Source organism: Schistocerca serialis, chromosome 3 (assembly GCF_023864345.2).
Source record: "Schistocerca serialis cubense isolate TAMUIC-IGC-003099 chromosome 3, iqSchSeri2.2, whole genome shotgun sequence".
Classification (NCBI taxonomy): Eukaryota; Metazoa; Arthropoda; class Insecta; order Orthoptera; family Acrididae; genus Schistocerca; species Schistocerca serialis.
The window spans coordinates 984,072,533-984,093,737 of record NC_064640.1 but is presented as its reverse complement, the minus strand read 5'-3'; positions in this window follow the sequence as shown (position 1 = coordinate 984,093,737).

The window sequence follows — 21,205 nt, the reverse complement described above, 5'->3', positions numbered from 1 at the left end:
AAGCGTGTGCCGCGCAAATTATTCTCGGGACTGAGACCTGGCTGAATCCTGAGATAGTAAGTTCTTAAATATTTAGTGAGGATTGGAACGTGTATCGGAAAGAGAGATAAGACACTGTAGGAGGTGTCTTCATTGCAGTTGACAAAAATATTGTGTCTACTGAGGTCGAAGTAGAGTGTGATTGTGAAGTTGTCTGAACACGTTTAACAGGGCTAGGGGAAATAAAGTTAATTGTGGGGTGTTATTACCGGCTACCAGGTTCCACCGTGACAGTTTTAGAATCACTCAAAGGGAGTCTACATTATATATCGCAGAAGTACCCGGATCATGCTATATTAGTCGGAGGCGACTTCAACCTACCTAGTATAGACTGGGATGTCTATGGATTCATTACAGGTGGTACAGACAAGCCATCGTGTGAATTACTTTTGAAAACATTATCCGAAAACTGTCTTGAGTAGCTAAATCGACAGCCAACCCGTAATGGAAATATTTTAGATTTGGTAGCCACAAACAGACCAGATCTCATCGACGGTGTCAGTGTTGAGACAGGAATTAGTGATCATGATGTTGGCATTACGACTATGGTTACGAAAGTTAAAAAGTCGGTCAAGAAGGCTGGGAGAGTATTCTTACTAGAAAGAACAGATAAGCAGTTGTTAGCATCCCACTTAGTAAATGAATCGACTTCATTTACTTCTGGTACGATGGACATGGAAGAATTATGGACAAATTTTAAACAAATTGTAAATCACGCATTGGACAAGTATGTGCCGAAGAAGTGGGTTACGGACGGAAAAGACCCACCGTGGTTTAACAGCGCAATTCGGAGAATGCTCAGGAAGCAAAGCCAGTTGCACTCGCGGAACAAAAAGATCGGGAGAATGAGGACAGGCAAAAGTTAGTAGAGATTCGAGCTGCTGTAAAAAGAGCGATGCGCGAAGCATTCAACCACTACCACCGTCATACCTTAGCAAAAGATCTTGCTGAGAACCCAAGGAAATTCTGGTCTTACGTAAAATCGGTAAGCGGGTCGAAGGCTTCCATCCAGTCACTCACTGATCAGTCTGGCCTGGCAACGGAAGACAGCAAAACGAAAGCTGAAATTTTAAATTTAGCATTTGAGAAATCTTTCACGCAGGAGGATCGTACAATCATACCGCCGTTTGAGTCTCGTACAGATTCCCGTATGGAGGACATAGTGATAGACATCCCTGTGGTTGTGAAGCAGCTGAATGGGTTGAAAATAAATAAATCGCCGGGTCCTGATGGGATTCCAATTCGGTTTTACAGAGAGTACTCTACTACATTGGCTCCTTACTTAGCTTGTATTTGCCGGCCTCGGTGGCCGTGCGGTTCTAGGCGCTCCAGTCCGGAGCCGCGCTGCTGCTACGGTCGCAGGTTCGAATCCCGCCTTGGGCATGGGTGTGTGTGATGTCCTTAGGTTAGTCAGGTTTAAGTAGTTCTAAGTTCTAGGGGACTGATGACCACAGCAGTTGAGTCCCATAGTGCTTCGAGCCATTTGAACCATTTTTCTTTTTTAGCTTGTATTTATCGCGAATGTCTTACCCAACGTAAAGTCCAGAGCAACTGGAAAAAAACACAGGTGACCCTTGTATATAAGAAGGGTAGAAGGACGGATCCTCGAAATTACAGACCAATATCCTTAACATCGGGTTGTCGCAGGATTCTCGAACATATTCTCAGTTCGAATATAATGAATTTCCTTGAGACAGAGAAGTTGCTGTCCATGCATCAGCACGGCTTTAGAAAGCATCGCTCCTGTGAAACGCAACTCGCCCTTTTTTCACATGATATCTTGCGAACCATGGATGAAGGATATCAGACGGATGCCATATTCCTTGACTTCCGAAAAGCGTTTGACTCGGTGCCCAACTGCAGACTCCTAACTAAGGTACGAGCATATGGGATTGGTTCCCAAGTATGTGAGTGGCTCGAAGACTTCTTAAGTAATAGAACACAGTACATTGTCCTCGATGGTGAGTGTTCATCGGAGGTGAGGGTATCATCTGGAGTGCCCCGGGGAAGTGTGGTAGGTCCGCTGTTGTTTTCTATCTACATACATGATATTTTGGATAGGGTAGATGGCAATCTGCCGCTGTTTGCTGATGATGCTGTGGTGTACGGGAAAGTGTCGTCGTTGAGTGACTGTAGGAGGATACAAGATGACTTGGACAGGATTTGTGATTGGTGTAAAGAATGGTAGCTAACTCTAAATATAGATAAATGTAAATTAATGCAGATGAATAGGAAAAAGCATCCTGTAATGTTTGAATACTCCATTAGTAGTGTAGCGCTTGACACAGTCACGTCGATTAAATATTTGGGCGTAACATTGCAGAGCGATATGAAGTGGGACAAGTATGTAATGGCAGTTGTGGGGAAGGCGGATGGTCGTCTTCGGTTCATTGGTAGAATTTTGGGAAGGTGTGGTTCATCTGTAAAGGAGACTGCTTATAGAACGCTGGTGCGACCTATTCTTGAGTACTGCTAGAGCGTTTGGGATCCGTATCAGGTCGGATTGAGGGAGGACATAGAATCAATTCAGAGGCAGGTTGCTAGATTTGTTACTGGTAGGTTTGATCATCGCGCGAGTGTTACGGAAATGCTTTAGGAACTCGGGTGGGAGAAAGGAGGCGTTCTTTTCGTGAATCGCTACTGAGGAAATTTAGAGAACCAGCATTTGAGGCTGACTGCAGTACAATTTTAATGCCGCCAACTTACATTTCGCGGAAAGACGACAAAGATAAGATGAGAGAGATTAGGGCTCGTACAGAGGCATATAGGCAGTCATTTTTCCCTCGTTTTGTTTGGGAGTGGAACAGGGAGAGAAGATGCTAGTTGTGGTACGAGGTACCCTCCGCCACGCACCGTATGGTGGATTGCGGAGTATGTATGTAGATGTAGATGTAGAACTATAGTGCTGAAAGATGACATCGCCGTCGGGAGAAACATCAGACATGAAGGAATGCAGGAGGTTCGCAGCTGTCAGCGTGTCTTCGATTATTACCACAGGTCCGATGCAAGCCCAGGAGAATGTCTGGCATAGCTAATACTGCTCCCACCAGCTTCCGTCCGGGCCGTTCACCTCGATGACGGCATTGGTGGAATAAAGTATCGACCTAGTGCAGCAAAAATGTGATTCACTGGAAGGGCCGACATCGATCGACGGTCGAATCCCCATAGTCCCGTGCCCACTGCAATCGTAATTGACGATGTCGTTGGGTCAACATGTGAAGATGTAGGCGAGGTTTTCTGCGGAACTCCGCGTTCCGCACTGTACGATGAATGGTGTGCACCGAAACACTTGTGCGTGCACCAGCATTCTGCTCTTCCGGCAAAGATGCCAGAGATCAACATCTGTCCTACTTTACAGAGCAGACAGGTCTCCAAACCCCACATTTTGTGAATAGACGTCCAACCATATAGCGCCTAGTGGTAGTTTCACTGTCCTAGCTGTTTCCGTAGATGCTCACGACAGTAGCGCGTCAACATTCGACCACCTCCGCCGTTTTCGAGATACTCGGTCACAGGCTCTGCGTAATAATAATCTGCCCTTTGTCAGAGTCGCTTATCTCAGTGGATTTCTCCATTAGCAGCTCATATCTTCGCTATCGTGATCCCCCGTCCGTATGTGCTCCGCTTACATAGTTTTTTGCCGCGTCACGTGTTCGCGAAACCACCAGGCGGCATCAGACGTTGCGGTAGACAGTGGTCGTAATGTATTGGCTAATCAGTGTATATCGCCCTCGTGAACGCACGTGCGGACATTCATCGTTGAACGCAATTACGTTCGGGCCCGTTTGCTGACGTCCCGACCGCCGACATCGAAGGAAGTGCACAATCTACTTCTTCGAAGGATTGCCCGGAATAAGGAGGAACAGAAACATCCTGTCGTTAACTGGAGAGTGGTGTGGCCACAGTTCACCACTCTCATCTGCCTACATCAGCCAGGTCGACATGGTACATTGTCATGAACCGAAATTACTCGACAAATGACAAGAAACACGTTATTCATATGGTGGATTCGCTCATTTATCAAGGATGCGGCATGCTTGACACGGACGACCACCGGTTGGTCTGCGGCGCGGCACTGGACGTCTGGAGCAAGGAAGATCATAGAGCTCCAGCGGCGCGATATACATACAGAAATCTCTTCAGATATTTTGTTTTTATGGAGAAAACGTATTTCCGCGTCATAAGACGAGCGCGGTGGCTTGGGTCACGGGTATGACGGTCTATTACACATACCGTGATACAGACACGAACGCACTGGATTATTAGCAAGACGGACATACACTATGTCATCAAAAGTATCCGGACACCTGGCTGGAAATGACTTAAAAGTTCGTGGCACCCTCCATCGGTAATGCTGGACTTCAATATGGTGTTGGCTCACCCTTGACAGCTTCCACTGTCGCAGGCATACGTTCAATACGGTGCTGGAAGGTTTCTTGGGGAATGACAGCCCATTCTTCACGGAGTGCTGCACTGAGCAGAGGTATCGATGTCGGTCAGTGAGGCCTGGCATGAAGTCCGCGTTCCAAAACATCGCAGCTGTAGGATTCAGGTCAGGGGTCTGTCCAAACCAGCCCATTACAGGGATGTTATTGTCGTGTAACCACTCCTCCACAGGCCACGCATTATGAACAGGTGCTCGATCGTATTGAAAGATGCAGTCGCCATCCCCGAATTGCTCTTCAGCAGTGGGAAGCAAGAAGGAGCTTAAAACATCAGTGTAGGCCTGTACTGTGATAGTGCCACGCAAAACAAGGGGCTAAGCCCCCTCCATGAAAAACATCACCACACGATAACAGTACCACCTCCTCCGAATTTTACTGTTGGCACTACACTCGCTGGCAGATGACGTTCACTGGGCATTCACCATACCCACACCCCGCCAGCGGATCGCCAAATTGTGTACCGTGATTCGTCACTCCACACAACGTTTTTCCACTGTTCAATCGTCCAATGCTTACGCTCCTTACACCAAGCGAGGCGTCGTTTCGCATTTATTGGCGTGATGTGTGGTTTGTGAGCAACCGCTCGACCATGAAATTCAAATTTTCTCACCTTCCGTCTGTCATAGTACTTGCAGTGGAACCTGATGCAGTTTGGAATTCTTGTATGATGGTCTGCATTGATGTCTGCCTATTAGACATTACTACCCTTTCCATCTGTCGGCATTCTCTGTCAGTCAACAGACGAGGTCAGTCTGTATGCTTTTGTGATGTACGTGTCCCTTCACGTTTCCACTTCACTATCACATCGGGAAGAGTGGACCTACACATGTTTATGAGTGTGGAAATCTCGCGTACAGACGTCTGACACAAGTGACACCCAATCACCTGACCACTTTCGAAGTTCGTGAGTCCCGCGGAGAGCCCCATTCTGGTCTCTCAGGCTGTCTAATGATTACTTAGATTGCTGATACGGAGTACCTGGCAGTAGGTGGCAGCACACTGCACCTAATCTGAAAAACTTATGCTTTTGGGCGTGTCTGGATACTTTTGATCACATAGTGTAGAATACTGTTACGGCTATGCAGATACTTTCTTATTTTTTATTTTGTTTATTTTTTTAATTATGATTGTGAATTATTAAAGAGTTCCGGAGGGGCCCCCACCTTCTTGTTATTTTTCTGCTGAATGGTCGGACGGAAGCGGGGTTCCTTTCAGGTCAGTTATAAGGTTATTTTGCCCGCGACAGACAAATGTTCGAGTATCAATCCGGCACGTAGTTTTAATCTGCCAGGAAGTCTCCTGACGTGTTTTCGGGAGGCATCGCTGCAAGCTGTCCAAGAATACATGACAACGCCCCAGCCCATTCCGGATAGGAAGTCAGAGAAGCTGTTTCATCGGTTAACAGATTTTTCCTCACCCGCCCCCATACGCCCATTCTCACGACACGGCACCGGTCTTCCTTTTTCTTTCCTCTGACTAAGAAACCGTTGCGTGGCAGTCATTACCACAATGATAACCAGGTGATTATCGTGGTGGAGCGTGTCTTCAACAGCCAAAAATCATAATTCTACAGCAAACGTCTCCGATAAGTCATTCATCGTAGAAAAAAAAGCGTCGCATTGAAGGATGAACAAGCAGGAAAGGACTGACACCATGTTTCATTATGGCATCTCGATTTTTGTCGAGGTCTTAATTAAAACTTTATCTCTTGTGAGATACCCGCTGAAATACAAGAAACGTACATTTGCGCAGAAAACTAACAGCAGTAAATAGCACCTTTTTCTTCGAAAAATTGCCCCCAAAATTCAGGTGCGTCTTATACTCGAAATTAATATTAAAATGTCGAGTATTCGATTCAAAATTCACGCCAGTGTTAAAAGTGTCCAAATATTCGCTGCCTATCTCCATGTGGCTACATTGGATTCAAGCGGCAGGAGCGCCACGAACATGTGCCGCAGGGCTTGCTAACACTGTCTCCCTCCCGCCATCATGCATCCAGAACACTGTCTAGCCTAAGATGTGTCAGTGGGTGAAACAGTCGTGGTCTACAAGGAGAAGACATATTGTTAAATCTTTCAAGAAGTGCAGCATAAGTAACGCTCTTGATGGCAGTGAAGATCATCTCGTATATGAAGAGGACAACGATGACGAAGAAGAAGAAGGAGAAGGAGAAGAAGAGAGTTCAGATGGCGATTTCCAGGGATTTTAAAGTTCAGTTCGGTTTTATGAACTAAGAATTTTTCTTTAGCCTTGCTTTGAAATCTAATAATGAAAATGGTAATTTTTTAAATTGCAAAAATTGACATGCGTCTTACACTCTGTAAAATTCGGACTTGAAAACAAGATGCCGTTATTGCATAATGGTGCGCAACTGATAGAGGTATTTGTGCCTGCCGCTTCAAATTCTGCTCACATTTATGGAACATCTATATCTCTGAATTTAGCGTCAGCGTTCATCGTAATTGCAAATAAAATGTTGGTATGACTGTCGCTCTAGACTGCTAGAGAAAAATCACGAGAAAATCGAAGCACAGGGAACAGGTCTACAACACGCGACTGAAGACAGGACACTTACATCTACATGAATGCTCCGCAAGGCACCTGACAGTGTGTGGCAGAGGATACTTCTGATATCACTAACTGCCCTTCCATGATCCACTCGCGAATTGTGCTTGGGAAGAGTAAATGTCGATAAGCCTCGGTAATAGCTCTAATTTCTAGAATTTTCTTACCGTGGTTATTTCTCAAGATGTATGTGGGAGGAAGTAATGTATTGTCCGACTCTTTGGAATGTAGTCTCTCGAAATTTTAGTAGTAAACCTCTCCTTCGTGCACAACGGTTCTCTTGTAGCGTCTGCTACTGAAGTTTAACCATCTCTGTAACGCTCTCACGCCGACCACATGACACCGGGAAGAGACGCGCCGCTCTTCTTTGCATCGTCTCTATCTCTTCTATCAGTCTTACTTGTAACTGTCTCAGACTGATGTGCAATAGTCAAGAATCGGTCGAAAAAGCGCCTTACAAGCCAATTCTTTCTTACATGTCCTTAAGATTCTTCCTACGATTCTCTGTCTGGTATCTGCTTTTCCTACTATTCGTTCTATACGGTCATACCGCTTAAGGTCGCTCTGGGTAGTTAATACTGGATATTTTTACGGTATATTCCGTTTCCAGCAATTAGTCATCAGAAGTGTTGTTGTACAGTAGTGGATTTCTTTTACTAGGCATGCGCAATATTTTACGTTATTTACGTCCACGGTCATCTGCCAGAGCCTGCACAATTCCTCAAATTCTCTGTAGGCTATACTGCAAATCTGCCGATTTTGTTCAGTTAAGAGCGACGTATTGAGTTGTATCTGTAAGGATGTCTTGTATCTCGTGCTCCGAAACTCGGGGAGCTCGTTTGTGTTTTCACTAAATGGCAATGCGGTACGGTGTCAAATGCCTTTCTAAAATACATGTCACTGCCTATTAAAAGTTTCTATGAGTATACATTTGAGTATAATAAAACAATTTTCAGTTGGCTGTTAACGAATACTCAGGTCACGAAAGCTGACAACGCCCGGGAAAGCGGTGTGCTGACAGCTTGCCGTTCCATATCCGCATTCAGTGACGCCTATCGCCTGACGGTGACACGGCGGTCGGTCGGTACTGTTGGGTCTTCTGAGACCTGTTCGGAAGGAGCTATTTTTTTTCTCTCAATAAATGGAAGATTGTCCATTACTGTGTTGTCTCGTATTAAACAAAATGTATGATTTGTTTCACTTATTGCCTTACAATAGGCTTTCCCCAGGTTTTTCAAGCTAGCGAAATACGTCACTCTACACAGTATCCAGCGAACAAACGTGGATATCTTAGAGCAGATTTTCAAAATTTCTGAATTCATTTTATTCACATGAGTGCAATAATTTTCAGCATATCACTTTTGGGTTGATATGTAAGCAATTCGTGTTGCGTATCAGGAAAAGCAAAGTACCAAGCGACAGGAAAAAAGTGCAGGTGTCTCCTGTATATAAGAAGTGTAAAAGAACGGACCCGCAAAATTACGAACCAATATCCCTAGCTTCACTGAACATATTCTCAGTTCGAATATAATAAATTTCCTTGAGACCGAGAAGCTTATGTCTGCTAATCAGCATGGTCTTAGAAAGCATCATTCATACGAAGCTCAGCTTGCTCTTTTCTCACGTGATATACCGCGAACTGTAGCATCCGTTTGGCCACAGGCGCCTTTTACACCAGCCCAGCTGAGAGTAGTTTTGCTGAAGCTGCTAAACTCCCACTTTCCTACAGCCGTGACTTTCTCCTCAACAGGTATGCATGCCGTTTGTCTGCGATGCGTGGCAACCCCTCCTATGCCTCCTTCTCTGATTATCCCTTTGATCGTCAGTATGGGGCTCGTCCCGTTTCTGTTACGTCCTGGAGTCTGCGTTCGTCACTTGCTACGGCGGCTTAACTTCACACTAACAGCAACTTTACTGGTGGGTGTGAACCCTTCACCACCTTCGCTTCGTGAATCGGCCAGTGTGAACCTTGGCTTTCATTCGCTTCCTCGGGACACTACTCCATCCTCGGCCTATTGCCTTCAGCTTCTACCTTTGTGTATACTGATGGCTCTCGTACTGACCATGGGGTCGGGTGTGCCTTCGTCATTGGCACCCGCGTCTTTCGATATCGGCTTCCGCACACTCCTCAGTATTTACAGCCGAGCTCTTCGCCTTGTCTCAGGCCACGGAGTACATCCGATGACACAGCCTTTTCAATAGTTTCCTCTGCTCAGACTCACTCAGTGCCCTTCAAAGTCTATGTTCGCTGTACACTGCCCATCCCTTAGTGCAGCGGGTCCAGAAAAACTGTCACTTGCTCACTCTTCGTGGAGCCAGTGTCTTGTTTCTGTGGGTCCCTGGTCACGTCGGTCTGCCAGGAAACGAGGCTGCTGATGCTGCTGCCAAGGCTGCAGTCCTCGCACCTCAGCCTGCGAGTACCTGTATTACCTCCGATGATCTCTGCGTTGCCGTCTGTCAGGATGTGTTGTCCCTTTGGCATCGCTAATAATCCTCCCTTCTCGGGAATAAGCTTCGGCTTATTAAGCCTCTCCAAGTGCCTTGGGTGACATCCTCTCGGCCCTTCCGCCGGGAGGTGATTATTTTAACTCGGCTGCGTATTGGGCACTGCCTTTTCAGCCATCGTCATTTGCTAAGTGGCCCTACCCCACCACTTTGTACACTTTGCGCCCAAATTTTAACCGTCCGCTACTTCCTGATGGAATAACTTTTTTTTTTTTTAACCATTTACGTTCCAGTTTTGTTTTGCCGTCTGATTTATCAGCCGTTTTAGCGGATGACACGCGGGCTGTCGACCGCGTTTTACTTTTTATCCACTGAAGCAATATGGCGAAGGCCATTTCATTTTTAGTTTTGGACCTCTGTTTCTGTATGATCTCTTTTTTAGCCTTTTTTCCACGTGCCTGTTTTTAGCTGTCTTCTATTCTGTCAATTGGGACTGACTTTTATTAGTTTAACTCCTGTGATCGTGTTACATAGTTTTGACTTGGGCGCGTATGACCCCACTTGTTTTTTGCGTCCTAAAGCAAAACAAAATAATCGAACCTTCTTTTCGAAGCTCACTATTGAGAAAACAGAGAACGGGCATTTGAAGCTGACTGCCGAATGATTCTACTGCTGCCAACATATATTGCGCATGGGGACCGAGAAGATAAAATACGAGAAATTAGGGTTCATACGGAGGCAGACAGACAGTCGTTTTGCCCTAGCTCTGTTCGCGAGTGAAACAGGAAAGGAAATGACTACTACTGGTACAGGGTATGCTACACCACGCACCGTATTGTGGCTTGCGGAGAATCCATGTAGATGTAGACATTTTTTCACGCATTCTCTTTATTTGGTGCTAAGAAAGACCTATGTTGCTTCTTTTTTTTCTGTTTCACGTCAGGGATGAACGTTACAATATCTGAAATTTCCAGTCTACTTTCTTGTCAGCACAACGATTTTTCTCCGACGTCCTCCAACGTAGGAACATCTACGTATTGTAATAAGTTTTATTCCCTCTTGAAACTTATCATAGTGCAATAGCAGACATAGGTGAGCAAGTAATAAGTCACCAAAAAGTTCATGTCGCTGCACGTCTATGCAAAAACATCAGTTACTTCCAAACAAAGTAGTGCATTTTCCTGGTATAAAATAATATTCTGTTTGATCTGCACACGCTGTCAGAAGTAATAATAAGCTTGTTTTGGTAACTCTGGGACGTTATCGAAATGATGTAGCGTTATCTACCGCGGGGTCACGAAATGACATTGTAGCAGTTCGGATCAAAGACAGAGAATAATACCCTTTCATTATAAAATCTTAGATGGTATGAAACACTGTTACATGTAATCTTCCAGTCGGATGAAGAAATGTACAAAATACTTTACTTCAGGCAGTTTTCGACAGTTCTCAGACGATTCAGGAATGACGTTATCGAACCACGGAAAGCTGTTACACCAATACTTTCTTTCACTTAATACTAATTTCAATCAAAGATCATCATCAGGTCGATATATCTTTAATTTTAATTGTCATATCGTCGTCAGTTGCGTGACATTATAACGTTATATTGGCAATTGTCACGTTATGTCTTTCTATGTGCAACTAAAAAAAAATATATCATTCCATACACGTTTCGCCCCTATTTGTTAAAAGGCATCATTATTGCCCTCAAATATATAGAAAATAGTATAAACATAAATGTGTATTTATGTGTATACAATTTTTTTACTTACCATTCACTGTACTTTTGCGTTAGAAACAATTTTGGCACTTTTGTGCTCGAAAGTACAGTGTCTTGTTCGTAAGTCTCGAGACCGGAATAATGAGGAATAGAGAAAAGTAAAAAAATAAAAATAAAATAAAAAAATCATGGTTTTAATGCTTCAGGTGTTCAGTGTCCCCAACTTGAATACAACGGACAGAGCGTCCGTACAGCCATGTGAAACTGACAGAAACGAACTTATTTTTGGATGTTGTTCAGCTCGCGCATCGCAATCACACCTTCTTCGGTCTTGGCGAACCATCGCAGACGCATTCTGTACTTTGTCGTTTTGTGGTTTGTTCATAATGATAACACCAATCTCTTAGCCCGTGATGATTTTTTCACACAAAATAATTGTCCGCGTTTTCCATTTCAATCAAGTCGCGGCAGGCGTCCCAGCATCCCTACTCTTTGTTCGGGAGTCAAGGTGTATTGGACAAATTTCGCACACACTTTTCTCATCTTCAAAACATTCCGGAGAAGTCTTGAACATTTGATTTAGACCTGTTCAATTCGTTGTTCCACTGCGATTTGTGCCACAACACTGACACATTACGGCGGCACGGCCACTACTTAAGTGTTTCTCACGATCGATTGATCGAATGAACATATTGTTCACATTTGGTAGCTCAAGTTGTCGTTATAGTCGCTGTGTTGACGTTGCTTATACGCCAAGAATAAAATCAGTCTCAGAAATATTTGAATGGTTGGAGCACACGTAAATATATACACACACCAAAACAGTTTTGCATCACCGCGGTTCCGTGAGTTCCGGAACCTGTACAGAAAACTGGAACTGATATCAACATAAACATCATTTATGCCCTTATTACTACTCATGAATACCACGCATTGCGTGTTGTACCACCATAGAGAGAGACCTTCAGAGGTGGTGGTCCAAATTTCTTTACACTCTAGTAACCAGTAGCACGTCCTCTTGCGTTGATGCATGCCTGTATTCGTCGTGGCATACTATCTAAAAGTTCATCAAGGCACTGTTGGTCCAGATCGTCCCACTCCTCAACGGCGATTCGGTGTAGATCCCTCAGAGTGGTTGGTGGGTCGCGTCGTCTATAAACAACCCTTTTCACTCTGTCCCAGGCACGGTCATTAGGGTTAATGTCTGGAAAACATGCTGGCCACTCTAGTCGAGCGATGGCGTTATCCTGAAGGAAGTCATTGATATACACGATGGGGGCGCGAATTGTCGTCCATGAAGACAAATGCCTCGCCAGTATACTGCCAATATGGTTGCACTATCAGTCGGAGGATGGCATTCACGTATCGTACAGCTGTTACGGCGATTTCCATGACCACCAGCGGCGTATGTCGGCCCCACATAATGCCACCCCAAAACAGCAGGGAACCTCTACCTTTCTGCACTCGCTGGACAGTGTGTCTAAGGCGTTCAGCCTGACCGGGTTCCCTCCAAACACGTCTCCGACGATTGTCTGGTTGAAGGAATATGCGACGCTCATTCGGTGAAGAGAACGTGATGCCAGTCCTGAGCGGTCCCTTCGGCATGTTGTTGGGCCCATCTGTACCGCACTGCATGGTGTCGTAGTTGCGAAGATGGACCGCGCCATGGACGTCGAGAATGAAGTTGCGCATCATGCAGCATATTGCACACATTTTGAGTCGTAACACGACGTCCTGTAGCTGCACGAAAAGCATTATTCAACATGGTGGCATTACTGTCAAGGTTACTCCGAGCCACAATCCGTAGGTAGCGGTCATCCACTGCAGTAGTAGCCCTTGGGCGGCCTGAGTGAGGCATGTCATCGACCATTCCTGTCTCTCTGTATCTCCTCCCTGTTCGAACAACATCGCTTTGGTTCACTCAGAGACGCCTGGGCACTTCCCTTGTTGAGAGGCGTTCCTGGCCCAAAGTAACAATGCGGACGCGGTCGAACAGCGGTATTGACCGTCTAGGCATGGTTGATCTACAGACAACACGAGCCGTGTATCTCCTTCCTGGTGGAATGACTGGAACTGATCGGCTGTCGGACCACCTCCGTCTAATAGGCGCTGCTCATGAATGCTTGTTTATATCTTTGTGCGGGTTTAGTGTCATCATTGAACAGTCAAATGGACTGCGTCCGTAATCCAATATCCAGTCAACGTTATCTTCTGGAGTTCCAGGAATCAGGGTGATGCTAAACTTTTTTTGATATGTAGTTGCATATATTATTATTATTATTATTAGTGTTTTGCCCTTAAAGAGCGCGGTTAGACTAAACTACATGGCCAATTCCTTTTGCTGCCTTCCTTGCTGCCCAAACTTCCCTCATTCGCTCACTGTGTTTCTGTTTCCGATCCTCTGTCGATGCTTCTTGTCGGCCTCGTGTCTTCGGCCTCATCTTGGCTGCCTTTTTGGTTGCCCATATTTCTTTCATCTTCCGGCTGTGATCTTGTTTGCGTTCTTCGGTCCATTCTACGCCTGTTCGTTTGTCACAGTGTATACTTTTCTTAATGATGTTTCTGAATTGTATTCTGTCGATTACTGTGTCTGGTGTGATGCTGAGGTGGTTCAGGCCGTTTTTTACCTCTGCCACCCATTTTTTGTTTCTAATAGTGACCCAGTCAAAGATCTGTTTGGTCAGTCGGTGCGATGGCATTCTGTATAGGTGTCCATAGAATAGGAGTCTGCGTCTTGCTAATCTTTTCTGTGATTGTCTCCGTGTGTTTGTATGGTTCAAATGGTTCAAATGGCTCTGAGCACTATGGGACTTAACTACTGTGGTCATCAGTCCCCTAGAACTTAGAACTACTTAAACCTAACTAACCTAAGGACATCACACACATCCATGCCCGAGGCAGGATTCGAACCTGCGACCGCAGCAGCCGCACGGTTCCGGACTGCGCGCCTAGAACCGCTAGACCACCGCGGCCGGCGTTTGTATGGTTCCTCTATAGGTTTCTTGATCCATATTCCATTGCTGTTAGTTCGGTCACGTATTTTCCTAAGTATTTTCCGCTCTACTTTTTCTAGTTGTCTGATACGTATATGCCCTAGGATTAGTATGGCCTCTGCTGCATACAGTGCTACGGGGAGCACCACCGTGTAGTAGTGACGTAATTCGGCTTTTTGTGGGATAGACTTCTTGTTGTAATGATTCCGCACTACTTTGTATGCCTTGTCCAGTTTAATTTTTCTTTCTTCATTTGTTCCTCTGTTATCTCCGCTCATTTGTAGTGTTTCACTGTGAAGTCGTTGCTATTTGCTATTTGTGAAATTACGTGAAAACTAAATCTGGGTGCCGAATGTGCATTAGGAACTGCCGTTCTCTCGAATACGAGTGCAGTTTCTCACCACTGGGCCACCTCCTGCAGAACACAGTTACTCAGAATTACCATTAATTTCTAGATTCTAATATGGCAGATTAGTGCAGCAGATTTAAGCTCTACAAATAAAGGTTTTACCTTTTATTAGAAAATATTATAAATGGCACCCGCTCAGTTGTGGGTTACTGTTTACCTTAAGAGATGTTGTAATGATAATATGGCAATAATCGCTGTTTAAATTCATAGGCGAAGACACACGCACGATAATTTAAACACAGATTTAAAGTTTAACAATCAAATTTACTAGTTTTTTAACCTCTATCGATTCGATGTTTATACAGTGGTCCACTTGTAACTCAGCACCGAAATCTTGACTGCCTTTGTCTATAATGAACCGTCTGCCCATCTAGCGCTCAGCAGTTTTGAAACGTTTTCGATGCATATTTTTACTTTTGTGTATTATTGTAACAGATGTTGAGAAAATACAGAATAATTTCAGCATTTATCTGTATTAGTATAGAATACTACTTAATAGCCATGCCTAGCGTTCGTATGTTGGTCATTAATCCTACGGGACGGTTGGGAAAGCTCTTGTGCAATGTCCGTATTCCGTCGATCTGAAAGTGACTTCACACTATCCGTGCATATATTATCTATCGTAAATGGGTGCACAGGCGCACAACTGCGCAAGACCACAGCACACTTGAAAGCAGTCACTCGTCAACAGTAATTACAAACCTTTCACTTCATCTGACAGATACATTTCATTCCTCCAAAAGTTAACCCTGCAACGCTGTCGAACCAATTCGGATATCGAGTGGGCTTGAAACAGTATCTAGATCACAAGCTATCCTCCAAACCTTCGGGAACAACGTGAACTTGTCTGTTACTGACAAGGAACTTTTCCGGTAGCAATCACACTGCAGTTCACCGTACACCCTATTTATCCCTGTAGAGCCATAACCCACCACACACATCACTCCCTCTTCAGGAACCCTCCACCGAATTTCGTACAAACACATTAGGCACTATTAGCCGAGCGGTCTGGGGCGCTGCAGTCATGGGCCGTGCGGCTGGTCCCGGCGGAGGTTCGAGTCCTCCCTCGGGCATGGGTGTGTGTGTTCGTCCTTAGGATAATTTAGGTTAAGTAGTGTGTAAGCTTAGGGACTGATGACCTTAGCAGTTAAGTCCCGTAGGATTTCACACACGTTTTTGAACATTAGGCACTAGCACACCACAAGAGAGGAAGACAGCTGGAGAAATGCGCTAGCAAGAGGCAGGGTTTCACGTCACGTTTTGCGCAATAGGGGCATTCGGCCACATCTGGCTTTAGTGAGCACTTCAGGGTGCTTGCAGCATATCTAACACTGATTTTCCTGTTAGTGCGTGGATAGTGATGGCCTTTTCACCATTCGAGTATTCACTGGGGTTATCATAAAACAAAACAGCTACACTGCTCAACAGTGGATTGGCCTGAGGACAGGGTGAGACGCCAGCTCGTCCGTGAGATTCAGAGCGCCGTGCACAACCAACGACACCCAGGTTGGTATCGGATCCGTTGACTTCCGGAAGACATTCGGTACAGTTCGGCACTGGCGTCTGTGAACAAATACGAGCTTAACAAGTATCAAGTATCGAATCTTATTTGTGACTAAATTCACTCTTCCTTGCAGACAGAACTATATTTTTTTTTTTTTTTGTTACTTATGGGACTTAACTGCTAAGGTCATCAGTCCTTAGGCTTACGCACTACTTAACCTAAATTATCCTAAGGACAAACACACACACCCATGCCCGAGGGAGGACTCGAACCTCCGCCGGGACCAGCCGCACAGTCCATGACTGCAGCGCTTCAGACCGCTCGGCTAATCCCGCGCGGCCGGACAGAACTCAATACATCATTCTTAACGGTAAAAACTGCTAAATGTAAAATTTATTTGGGTAGTACCCCAAGGAAGTGTTATAGGGCTGTTACTAATTGCAAAATTTATATTAATGATCTGGTGGATAACATTGGAGGCTCCATGGGCTATTCGCGAACGATACTGTTGCTTATAGTGATGCCGCATTATAATAGGAGGAGGAGTAGTTCGCGCCTTATAGTATATAAAGCTATTGATAATATTGCTATTAGTACAAATAACGGAGTAGGTGCCCAAGTGATTTTGAGTGGCCCTTCAGTCTTATGTGGATGCGTACTGAATTTCACGCTTACGAACGCAGACGCTAATGGACATTGTAATGGTTGGGTTACTGTTGGTGTAGTACGCGTTCCTAAAGAAGACACTGTAGCAGTGCTGGAGACTTTTTACAGTCGACAAGTTATTGCTTATCGGACATTTCAGATATGTGAAGTCCATAACAGAGATAGAGGTACATCTTATTATATGTTTACAATGCCGTTAGGTCCTAGGGCAGGGAATCATCGTAAAATAAATGAGTCAGATTCTGTGTCCCTATGGCTTAAAGGAACTCTTAATTGTGGCAAGATTAATGTTGTTGGTGATGTGACACATTGTTATAGAAATTAACATAAAGTATCTAACCTTTCCTTATGTCTCGTGAGATTTTTTTAAAAATTAAAAACGAAAAACATTAAAAATAACTTTATTAAAGATTATACAGATAGCAAAAAAAAAAAAGGAAACCTATTGGGTCACGTCACGTAATGTATGCGGATTCATAATGAAAGACCCATTTGATTGGAATATTTAATTAACATCAACGAATATGATCAACAGCAGTACTAGTGATTATCGGTAACCGAATAATGCAGCCTTATTCTTCTTTTACTATGAATTCGGATTTGCATGCCTTTTAAAAGTAAGAGAACATTGAAAGCATTATGAGCAGCGGAAAAAGCATAAAGATCGTAGGGACAGTAGAGTTGACGCCCCATAGAGCCAGTTCTCATAGGGCCTGCCGAGGGAGAGGCAAGGGTCAATAACTCACTTGCTATCGGCCATGCTTTTGCAAGACCGAGCCGGGACTGGCATAGACTGCTGATGAAAACATGTTACAACTAGGAGTGGAGTGAGAACGTATGCTTTTTAGGAGAAAAGGCTATTGCGTCCAAATTTAGACAGTTGGCTGTTTCTCCAGAAAATACCGGACCCCAGAGACAAACATTTAAAACACGTATTGGGGCCCCGCAGTTTTGGGACTTAGAAAACGTGAGACAAACAAATGTACTGAGTCTGTAAATAACAAATGCTTGTCCCATGTAAGAACCGTCAGAATTGGTTAAGATAAATAAACTACAGGTCTGAGAGATAAACGGGACAGTTATTAGTTAACTAGCTAGAGGAAGGGGCTGATGTTTTCTAAGGAGCATTTTTATTAGTCGGCGCTCGGAAGATCTGGAGCCCAGCCAATCTGAATTTGGTAAGAGGTGCAAAACGTGGTAAGACAAGATTTTCTTTTAATTAACATTCTATCAGAAATCACTATCTGTGTGAGCCTCCGCCTCCAGACTTCAGTACTTAGAACCAACGTAGACTCCACTGACCTGTCATGACGCCTGAGACGATGTATTGGGTACTTAGAAAAATTTCGGCCTGCTCTGCACTTAGCTGATGGCGAGGGTCATTGGTTCCGCCAATGACTGATTCTGCAGTCACTTCAGCGTCCACCTGCAATACCATGGTGAGATCGATAGAGCTGCAACTGCAAGACGATGTGTAGGGGTATTAACGTTATTTCACAGTAATTGGGCTACGTCAAGCTTCACTCTGAAGATTTGTATTTTAACGTCAGTGAACAGTCACCTTTCAGCTCCGACCACAGGTGTGACGTATTCCTATCTTGCAGTAGGAAGGTCATCATGACAGAAAACCGCAACTAAATGCGGGAAAACCTACGTAAGATCTACATTCGGTTTAGGGACTAGCAGTTGACCCTGAACGTAAATACGAGTAAATGTAACTTATTGCGCATAAACAGGCGAAAAGATCCGCTACTGTTCGATTACACTACTGCGAATCACGCTGGAAACAGCACTCTGTAGTAAAATATCTAGGAGCAACCATCCGGAACGATCTAAAGTGAAGTGAGCTCATAAAAAAATTGTAAGATAGGAGGTGTCAAGCTAAGATTCATTGGAAGACTCTCAATGAAATTTATTTTATCCACAGGAGAAATTGGTTACAAAATACTTGTTTAACTGCTTCTTAAATGTTGCATGGCAGTTTGATTAATTAAGGAGATAAAGAGGGTCCAACGAAGGGTGGCACGTTTCGTTATAGGATCATTTAATCGGCGCGAGAACGTTACGGTTACGCTGAACAAGCTCCGATGGTAGGCGCTACAAAAGAGGCGTTGAGCATCATGGAGAGGTTGACTGTTGAAATTCCGACTGTGTACGCTCCGAGAAGGTGCTGGAGAGATATTATTTGTTCATAAAATGACAACGACAAGACAATCAGGGAAATTAGAGGTCATACGGATGCTTACCGAAATTCTTCCCACTCATCATTTGGGAACGGAAAAGGTAACAGATGAAAAGACGATAGTTCCAGAAGTGCTCTTCGCTACACACTGTAAGGTGGCTGGCAGATTATACATGTAGATGTAGAACAAGTGGCAGTAATTTTTCAAGGAAACATCACTATCAGAAACAGTGTTCCCACGTTCCTGAGTGTCAATTGCCAGGTGAGAGAACAGATTAATAAAACTGGAGACGTTGTAAAGTGTTCTCTATCTCTCACTGAGCGTCAGCCTTCTTACAAGTAAATCATTCTAGCAATTATTAAAACACATCTGTGACGTATTAACTGCACGGTAACTCCAGCACTGCAATCTTGTGTGACCCAGGCATAACATCACTCTGCCCGTAAACTCGACAAATCATTGGAGGCCTCCTTTTAGCTCACAGACGAGAAACATACAACATTCCAGCCCCACAGCAACTCTCTCTCAGACCATACTTGCTTCTTGCCTAGAAGATGTCCTCTACCTTCAAACGGGTCTAACTTAAACCCCTCCAGCGAATCTCTTGTCTACATACGCTCTAACACTGCTGCAACTCCAATCACTCCCAATTTCGATCGCACACATGATATTTGAAATGTATTAATGGGCATCGATCAATAACATATCACAGTATTTCAGCATCACTGCCTACTGACACGTAAAGAAATCCTTTCCACCTTTCTTAAGAAGTCCCAGGCCACTTCGCAGTTCTATCCACTAAGAAGTACTACGTCTAAACCGTACACCGATTCACCGTAAAATTCTCGCGGTATATGGACCAAATGCAATGTTGCGTCCACTCTCTACTGAAATTGTAGGCCTACCTACAATTCCAGAAAGGTTGCACAGACGTAGCTGATGGTCGGGAAGGAAGGCCATCGACATCGACGACCAGCCAGTCGAGAAACTGATTCGAAGCAGTCGTAGATTATCCGATGGTGAGGACGTTCACACAGATGTTCCGAAATGGCTTCGTGGCCAAGGAGCGGATTTCTATCGTGGAGGTACTGAACGTTGGATAGGAAGTTCGCAGCGTTATTTACAGAGACTTGGTCACTATGTTGAAAAACAGTGTCATGTGCCTGTGTCACTTTCAAGTGTATTGCAGCATGCAATAGAAGTGACTTGTCCTGCCATAATAATGTGTCACTTTCTCCTTGTGTACTATCTGATGAATACGAACTTGCAGCATGCTGCAGGTCCGCAGCTCCGTCATAAGTTGCATTGAGAGGCATACATGCAACTTATATGTATATATTGATGGTGACTAATTTGGGATACTTGTGTCCATAATCAAACCATCCAGCAAAGGAGATTAGTTTACATGACAGGTTTATACAAATGAAGCACGTATTCGTAATACAATTATAGTACACAAATATATGTGAAAGATACACAAATTCGTCATGATTCTATTTTACTGGTTGTCTTACTAATTATATACCGTGCTGTAAGTGTGACAAATACAGGCGATAGTTCCTGTACAGAATCTGCCTGTGTAGTAATCAAAGCGGTATATGGCAGACTTAACAACAGCAAAATGCACCACATAAGACGGAAATTAGATAACTGGTGTGCAGAGACACCAGTGGTCGCCAAGTAAAACGCCAGAGGCCACTTACACTGGCACGTGTCTATGATAAAATGTTTACTGACTAAACAACTAAACAACGTCTTATAATGACGTAAAGCATAGCAGTTTGGTGTAGTTCGCCCCCTAGAGCCCAATGTGAAGTCTTAGAAAAATAATTTTTGGCAGTGCAGGATTTTTAAATCTACATTAAGTTAATAAAAAGAAAAAAAGAATGTATTGTATAGTCAATAAACATTTTATCTTCGACGCACGCAGCTGTAAGCGGCCTCTAGAGTTTTACTTGGTGATCACTGGTGTCTCTGCACACCAATTGTCTAATGTCCGTCCTATGTGGTGCATTTTGTTGATGTTAATTCTGTCATGTATTGCTTTCTTACTGCAGGGTCAGATTCTGTTCATGGTCTATCGCCTGTATTTGTCACACGTACAGTATGGTATGTAACTTTTTTCTATAGTAAGGCAATTTGTAAAATACAACCATGACAAATTTGTATACCTTACACGTATATTAGTGTTCTATAATTGAATTACGAATATATGCTTCGTTTCTATAAAACT